Source organism: Chiloscyllium plagiosum, chromosome 18 (assembly GCF_004010195.1).
Source record: "Chiloscyllium plagiosum isolate BGI_BamShark_2017 chromosome 18, ASM401019v2, whole genome shotgun sequence".
Classification (NCBI taxonomy): Eukaryota; Metazoa; Chordata; class Chondrichthyes; order Orectolobiformes; family Hemiscylliidae; genus Chiloscyllium; species Chiloscyllium plagiosum.
Genome location: NC_057727.1, coordinates 59824862 through 59833397, shown reverse-complemented (window position 1 = coordinate 59833397; position 8536 = coordinate 59824862). Strand labels below are relative to the sequence as shown.

Here is an 8536-nt window from a genome sequence, read left to right as displayed (position 1 = left end):
TTGAAATGTTGGGCCACAGGGCGGTGTGGTTGATTGGTGCGGGTATCCCGGAGATGTTCCCTGAAGCGCTCTGCTAGGAGGCGTCCAGTCTCCCCAATGTAGAGGAGACCGCATCAGGAGCAATGGATACAATAAATGATATTAGTGGATGTACAGGTAAAACTTTGATGGATGCAGAAGGCTCCTTTAGGGCCTTGGGTGGAGGTGAGGGAGGAGGTGTGGGCGCAGGTTTTGCAGTTCCTGCGGTGGCAGGGGAAGGTGCAAGGATGGGAGGGTGGGCTGTAGGGGGGCATGGACCTGACCAGGTAGTCTCAGAGGGAACGGTCTTTGCGGAAGGCGGAAAGGGGTGGGGAGGGAAATATATCCCTGGTGGTGGGATCTTTTTGGAGGTGGCAGAAATGTCGGTGGATGAATTGGTTTATGTGAAGGTTGGTAGGGTGGAAGGTGAGCACCAGAGGCGTTCTGTCCTTGTTACGGTTGGAGGGGTGGGGTCTGAGGGCGGTGGAGGATTTGGTTTATGCGAAGGTTGGTAGGGTGGAAGGTGAGCAACAGGGGCGTTCTGTCCTTGTTACAATTGGAGGAATGGGGTCTGAGGGTGGAGGTGCGGGATGTTGGAGGGCATCTTTAACCACGTGGGAAGGGAAATTGCGGTCTCTAAAGGAGGAGGCCATCTGGTGTGTTGTGTGGTGGAACTGGTCCTCCTGGAAGCATAGACGGCGGAGGCGGAGGAATTGGGAATACGGATGGCATTTTTGCAAGAGGTAGGCGAGTCTACTTCAACGCCAGGAGTATCCGAAATAAGGTAGGTGAGCTTGATGTGGTAGCCATTTCGGAGACATGGATACAGCAGGGTCAGGAATGGATGCTGCAGGTTTCAGGGTTTAGATCTTTCATTAAGATCAGGGAGATGTGGCTTTGTTAGTTAAGGATTGTATAACAATGGCCAAAAGAACATTTGACGAGGATCCGTCTACTGAGGTGGTATGGGCTGAGGTTAGAAACAGGAGGAGAGGTCAATAGACAATAGGTGCAGGAGTAGGCCATTCTGCCCTTCAAGCCTGCACCACCATTCAATACGATCATGGCTGTTCATCCTTAATCAGTATCCTGTTCCTGCCTTATCTCCAAAACCCTTGATTCCACTATCCTTGAGAGCTCTATCCAACTCTTTCTTAAATGAATCCAGAGACTGGACCTCCACTGCCCTCTGCGGCAGAGCATTCCACACAGCCACCACTCTCTGGGGAAGAAGTTTCTCCTCATCTCTGTCCTAAATGGTCTACCCCGTATTTTTAAGCTGTGTCCTCTGGTTCGGCACTCACCCATCAGCGGAAACATGTTTCCTGCCTCCAAAGTGTCCAATCCTTTAATAATCTTATATGTCTCAATCAGATCCCCTCTCAGTCTTCTAAACTCAAGGGTATACAAGCCCAGTCACTCCAGTCTTTCAGGGTAAGGTAGTCCCGCCATTCCAGGAATTGACCTCGTGAACCTACGCTGCACTCCCTCAATAGCCAGAATGTCTTACCTCAAATTTGGAGACCAGAACGGCACACAATACTCCAGGTGTGGTCTCACCATGGCCATGTACAGCTGCAGAAGAACATTACTGGGAATTCTTTTATAGGAATGCACAAAGTTCCAGGAATATGGAGAAGAGAGGATTGGCAAAACGATTCTGGGTAGGAGTGAAAGGAACAGGGTGACCATTATGGGGGACTTTAACTTTCCCAACATTGACTGGAAATACTATAACTCTAGTACGTCGGACGGATCAGTTTTTGTCCAATGTATGCAGGAGGGTTTCCTGACACAGGATGCCGAAAGGCCGACAAGAGGGGAGGCCACACTGGATCTGGTGCTTGGTAATGAACCAGGCCAGGTGTTTGATTTAGGGGTAGGTGAGCACTTTGGACAGAGTGACCATAGTTCGATTACATTTAGTTTAGCAATGAAAAGAGATACATACATGCCACAGGGCAAGAGTTATAGATGGGAGGTGGGGAATTATAATGCAAGACTTAGAAGGCATAAAAAGGGTTAGCTAAATACAGGGAATGGAGACAATGGAAATGTGGAGCTGGTTCAAGGAACAGATATTGCATGCCCTGTCAGGCAGGAAGTGATAAGGGAACCAGGGTTTACTAAAGAATTTGTATCTCTTGTTAAGCAGAAGAGGGAGGCTTATGTGATGTTGAGGCAAGATGGTTAAGATGAGGCGATGGAGTGTATATTAGCTAGGAAAAATTTAAAGAGAAAGTTAAGAGCAGTGAGGATTGGACATGAGTAGTCTTTAGCAGGTAGAATAAAGGAGAACCCTAAAGCTTTCTATAGGTATGTGAGGAATAAAAGGATGACTAGGGTAGGAATAAGGCCAATCAAAGACAGAAGTAGGAAGTTGTGTGGGGACACTGTGGAGATCAGAGATATGCTAAAGAAATATTTCTTATCTGTTTTCACTCAAGAAAAGGAGAATATTGTAGAGGTGACAACTGAGATACAGGCTATTAGACTAGAAAGGATTGAGGTTAGTAAGGAGGAGGTGTTATCAATTCTAGACTGTATGAAAGTAGATAAGACCCCTGGGCCAGATGGGACTTATCCGAGGATTCTCTGGGAAGCTAGGGAGGAAATGGCGGAGCCTTTGCCTTGATCTTTGAGTCGTCATTGTCCACAGGTTTCGTACAAGAGGACTAGAGGATTGCAAATGTTGTGCCCTTATTCAGGAAGGGCAGTAGAGATGACCCAGGTAATTATAGACCAGTGAGCCTTACATCTGTTGTAGGAAAGGTTTTGGAAAGGATTATAAAAGAGAGATAGGGTTTATAATCATCCAGCAAGCAACAATTTGATTGGACATAGCCAACATGGTTTCGTCAAGGGCAGGTTGTATCTCACAAACCTCACTGAGTTTTGTTAATAAGGTGACCAAGCATGTGGATGAGGGTAGGGCAGTTCACGTGGTGTACGTGGGCTTCAGTAAAGCCTTTGATAAGGTTCCACATGGTAGACTTTTGGAGAAAATGCAGAGACATGGGATTGAGGGTGATTTACAGTTTGGATTAGAAACTGGCTTTCTGTAAGGAGGCAGCAAGTAGTGGGTGATGGAAAATATTCAGCCTGGAGTCCGGTTACTAGTGGTGTGCTACAAGGATCTGTTTTGGGATCTCTGCTGTTTATCATTTTTATAAATGACTTGGAAGCAGGCATGGGTGGATGAGTTAGTAAATTTGCAGATGACACTAAATTTGGTGGAATGGTGGACAGTATGGAAGAATGTTGCAAGTTGCAGGGGGACATTTCAACGACATCCAAATATTGATTGGAAGCTCTTCAGATCAAGTAGATTGGACAAGGTGGTGTTTGTGCAGTGTGTCCTGGAAGCTTTTCTAACTCAGTATGTCGATTGCCTGACCAGAGTGGAGGCCATATTGGATTTGGTACTTGGTAACGAACCGGGACAAGTGATGGGCTTGTTAGTGGGTGAGCATTTTGGTGATGGTGACCACAATTCTGTGACTTTCACCTTGGTTATGGAGAGAGATAGGTGCGTGCAACAGGGCAGGTTTTACAATTGGGGGAAGGGTAAATACGATGCTGCAAGACAGAATTGGAGGAGCATAAATTGGGAGCATAGGCTGTCAGGGAAGGATGCCGTTGAAATGTGGAATTTTTCAAGGAACAGATACGACGTGTCCTTGATATGTATGTACCTGTCAGGCAGGAAAGAGATGGTCGTGGGAGGGAATCTTGGTTGACGAGGGAGGTTGAATGTCTTGTAAAGAGGAAGGAGGTGGCTTACATAAGGTTGAGGAAACAAAGTTCAGACAGAGCATTGGAGGGATACAGGATAGCCAGAAGGGAGCTGAAGAAAGGGATTAGGAGAGCTAAGAGAGGGCATGAAAAATCTTTGGTGGGTAGGATCAAGGATAACCCCAAAGGCCTTTTATGCGTATGTGAGAAACAGGAGAATGACGAGAACGAGGGTAGGTCCGATCAAGGACAGTAGTGGGAGATTGTATTCAGTCGGAGGAGATAGGAGAGGTCTTGAATGAGTACTTTTCTTCAGTATTTACAAATGAGAGGGACCATATTGTTGAAGAGGAGAGTATGAAACGGACTGGTAAGCTAGAGGAGATACTTGTTAGGAAGGAAGATGCGTTGGGCATTTTGAAAAACTTGAGGATAGACAAGGGCCTGACAGGATATATCCTAGGATTATGTGGGAAGCAAGAGAGGAAGTTGCAGAACCGTTGGCAATGATCTTTTCGTCTTCACTGTCAATGGGAGTGGTGCCAGGAGACTGGAGAGTGGCGAATGTTGTGCCCCTGGTCAAAAAAGGGAATAGGGATAACCCTGGGAATCACAGGCCAGTTAGTCTTACTTCGGTGGTAGGCAAAGTAATGGAAAGGGTATTGAGGGATAGGATTTATGAGTATCTGGAAAGACACTGCTTGATTAGGGACAACCAGCACGGATTTGAGAGGGGTAGGTCTTGTCTTACAAGTCTTATTGAATTCTTTGAGGAGGTGACCAAGCATGTGGATGAGGGTAGAACAGTGGATGTAGTATACATGGATTTTAGTAAGGCATTTGATAAGGTTCCCCATGGTAAAAATGTCGTAACTGCACCCGCATCCACCACTTCCTCAGCAAGTTCATTCCACATATGAACCACCCTCTGTGTAAACAATTTGCCCCTCACGTCTTTTTAAATTCTCTTTCCTCTCACCTTCAAAATGTATCCTCTAGTCTTGAAATCCCCCATCCTGAGAAAAAGGCCACTATTATTAACTCTATCTATACCCCTCATTAAGGTCGCCTCTCAACCTGCTGTGCTCCCAGCTTAACCAGCTTCCCTTTAGAAGTCAAAACTTGCTTACCTGACAACATCCTGGTAAATCTCTTCTGAACCCTCTCCAGTTTACGAACATCCTGCCTATAGCAGGGCGACTAGAACTCCATACAAAACTCCAGACGAGGCCTCACCAATGTCCTGTACAACCTCAACATGAGGTCCCAACTCCTACACTCAAAGGACTGAGCAGTTGAGGCTAGCATGCCAAACACCTTTTTAACCATCCTGTCTACATGTGATGTGAACGTCCAAGATTATACACCTGAACCCCGAGGTCCCTCTGTTCCACAACACTACCCAAGGCACTGTCATTAATTGAATAAGCCCTATGCAGGATACAGGGTTAATGGTAGGGTTCTTAGTAAGGTGGAGGGGCAGAGGGATCTTGGGGTCTATGTTCATAGGTCTTTGGGAGTTGCCACTCAGGTGGATAGAGCTTGTAAGAAGGCCTATGGTGTATTAGCGTTCATTAGCAGAGGGATTGAATTCAAGAGTTGTGAGGTGATGTTGCAGCTGTATAGGACCTTGGTAAGGCCACATTTGGAGTACTGTGTGCAGTTCTGGTCGCCTCACTTTAGGAAAGATGTGGAAGCTGTGGAGAGGGTGCAGAGGATATTTACCAGGATGTTGCCTGGAATGGAGAATAGGTCGTACGAGGATAGGTTGAGTGTGCTAGGCCTCTTCTCATTGGAACGGAGAAGGATGAGGGGTGACTTGATAGAGGTTTATAAGATGATCAGGGGAATGGATGGAGTAGACAGTCAGAGACTTTTTCCCCGGGTACAACAGAGTGTTACAAGGGGACATAAATTTAAGGTGAAGGGTGGTAGGTATAGGGGGGATATCAGGGGTAGGTTTTTTACCCAGAGAGTGATGGGGGCATGGAATGCACTGCCTGTGGGAGTGGCAGAGTCAGAATCATTGGTGACCTTTAAGCGGCAATTGGATAGGTACATGGATAGGTACTTAAGCTCAGACAAATGTTCGGCACAACATCATGGGCCGAAGGGCCTGTTCTGTGCTGTATTGTTCTATGTTCTATGGGACTTGGATAAACTGCAGAATTGGGCTGAGGGGGGGCAAATGGAGTTCAATGCAAATAAATGTTAGGTGATTCACTTTGGGAAGAATAAAAAGGCAGAATATTGGGTCAATGGAAAGATTCTTGGTAGTGTGGATGTGCAGAGGGATTTTGGGAGTCCATGTACATAGATCCCTGAAAGTTGCCACTCAGGTTGATAGTGCTGTTAAGAAGGCATAGTGTGTTAGGTTTTATTGTTAGAGGGATTGAGTTCCAGAGCCATGATGTCATGATGCAGCTGTACAAAACGCTGCTGTGGCCTCACTTGGAATATTGTGTACAGTTCTGGTTGCCATATTTCAGAAAGAATGTGGAAGCATTGGAAAAGGTACAGAGGACATTTACGAAGATGTTGCCTGGCCTGGAGGGAAGGTTTTGAGGAAAGCCTGAGAGACTTGGGTCTGTTCTCATTGGCAAGAAGAAGGATAAGAGGGGATTTGATAGAGACATACAAGGTGATCAGAGGATTGGGTAGACAGTGAAAGCCTTTTTCCTCGGATGATGATGTCAGCTTGTACAAGGGGGCATAGCTACAAATTGAGGGGTGATAGATTTAAGACAGATGTCAGAGACAGGCTCTTTACTCAGTGGTAAGGGCATGGAATGCCCTGCCTGCCAATGTAGTTAACTCAGCCACATTAGGGAGATTTAAACAATCCTTGGATAAGCATATGGATGATGATGGGATAGTGCAGGGGGATGGGCTTAGATTAATTTACAGGTCAACACAACACCAAGGGTTGAAGGGTCTGTTCTGCGTTGTACTGTTCTATGTCTAAACATCAGCAAGAGAAAAATATGAACTAGTTTAGGAGGCAGGCTCACAAAATGAATAGCCTACAAATAGGGTGCATGAATTCACAAACAAGGAGTCCCACCTTAAAGAGAGAGCCTTCAGCAAGAAACCAATACCTTTTTAAAAAAAGATTCCATATGATGTAGTATCTTGATGGAACCAACCACGGAATAAGCAATTTTGTGAGCTACAGCAGTGACATTGTATTCCAGCACAATCTGTCCAAGTAGAATGGATTGTACATCTGCCTCTCAGTGGAACTGCTCCTCAGCCATGGATTATCTGCTCAAGTGCTAGTGACTGTTTTTTTTACACCTCTTTACAAGTTACACTGGGATATGGACATCACGCATGTTCTTGAATAGTGCCCACAGAAGTCAATTTCTCTCATCTCTGACACATTACAGCTATTGCTTGTTTAAGCCTTCCTCTTGCTCTTCACCATTTCAATATTACGCACTCACAGCTCAGTCCACTCTTACTGGAACAAAAGCTTGTATTCAGCAAAACAAACATATTCAGGCGCAGGCAAGTAACATTTGCAGCACAGTGCAAGCAATAATCATTCCCCCTGTATCATCATCATGGAACCTCCCACTATCAGCATCCTGGAGGATTACCACTGACAGGTAACTTAGTAGAACCAGCACATAAATTCTGTGGGTATTAGAGGCTGGGAGTTCCAAGCATGGATGTAAAGCCTGCTCCCCTTGAGGATCATACCAGATAGGAATTAAATGGCTCTGTTCAATCTGCAGCTGCCAGGTGGGATTGCAATATTGCTGGGTGCTCTGTTTTGAATGTCAATAATGTGAGTAGCTCACCTCCTGACTCTCCAAAGAGACTCCACCAATTACAAGGCACAAGACAAAGCCATTCTCCACTTGCCGAGATGAGTGAAGCTCCAACAGCACTCATGAAACTTGACACCTTTCAGGGCAAGGCAGTCTGCTTGATTGGAATTCCATCCATCACTTTAAACATTTACTCTCTGTAGTGGCAAGATGTGCATCTCTCGAGGATGCACTGTAGCAGCTCACAAAATGCTAGTGACAGCACCTTCCAAACCTGTCATTTCTATAACAAATGAAGAGCAACAAATGCCCGGAAACAGCACCTGCAAATTCCCATTCAATTGACACAGCATCCCAACTTGGGAAATACCTTCCTTGTTTCTGGGTTAAAATCCTGCACTCACCCTATGCCTACAGGAGTATTTTTACCAAACTGACTACTGTAATCCATGAGCCCATGCATATACACATGATGAGATTAGATTACATTACAGTGTAGAAACAGGCCCTTCGGCCCAACAAGTCCACACCGACCCGCCGAAGCGAAACCCACCCATACCCCTACATTTACCCCTTACCTAACACTACGGGCAATTTAGCATGGCCAATTCACCTGACCCTGCACATCTTTTGGACTGTGGGAGGAAACCGGAGCACCCGGAGGAAACCCACGCAGACACGGGGAGAACGTGCAAACTCCACAGTGTCAATCGCCTGAGGCGGGAATTGAACCCGGGTCTCAGGCGCTGTGAGGCAGCAGTGCTAACCACTGTGCCACCGTGCCGCCCACAATTGAATTGCAGGAAATGAGTATGCAGTACAGCAAGCAATAAGGACGCTAAATAGAACATGGCAATCACTGCTAAAGGGATAGGATATTAAAGGAGAAAGTATTCTGCAACTGTACAATGAATTAAGGAAACTATACTTGTGGGCGGCACGGTTGCACAGTGGTTAGCACTGCTGCCTCACAGCGCCTGAGACCCGGGTTCAATTCCCGCCTCAGG

The 8536-nt window shown here is 46.1% G+C and overlaps 1 protein-coding gene across 3 annotated transcripts in view; it reads right to left on the bottom strand.

Annotated features, from left to right (window-relative positions):
* The window catches only part of LOC122559112 (transcriptional regulator QRICH1-like), a 75667-nt gene that overhangs the window by 52894 nt on the left and 14237 nt on the right, over nt 1-8536 (bottom strand). The window contains exon 1 of one of the 3 annotated variants that reach the window (XM_043708424.1): nt 1529-1552. The exons of the other annotated variants lie outside the window; for them this stretch is intronic. The gene's annotated coding sequence lies outside the window, so the exon portion shown is untranslated. Of the gene's footprint in view, nt 1-1528; nt 1553-8536 lie in introns of those variants that run through there. 3 annotated transcript variants of the gene reach the window in all.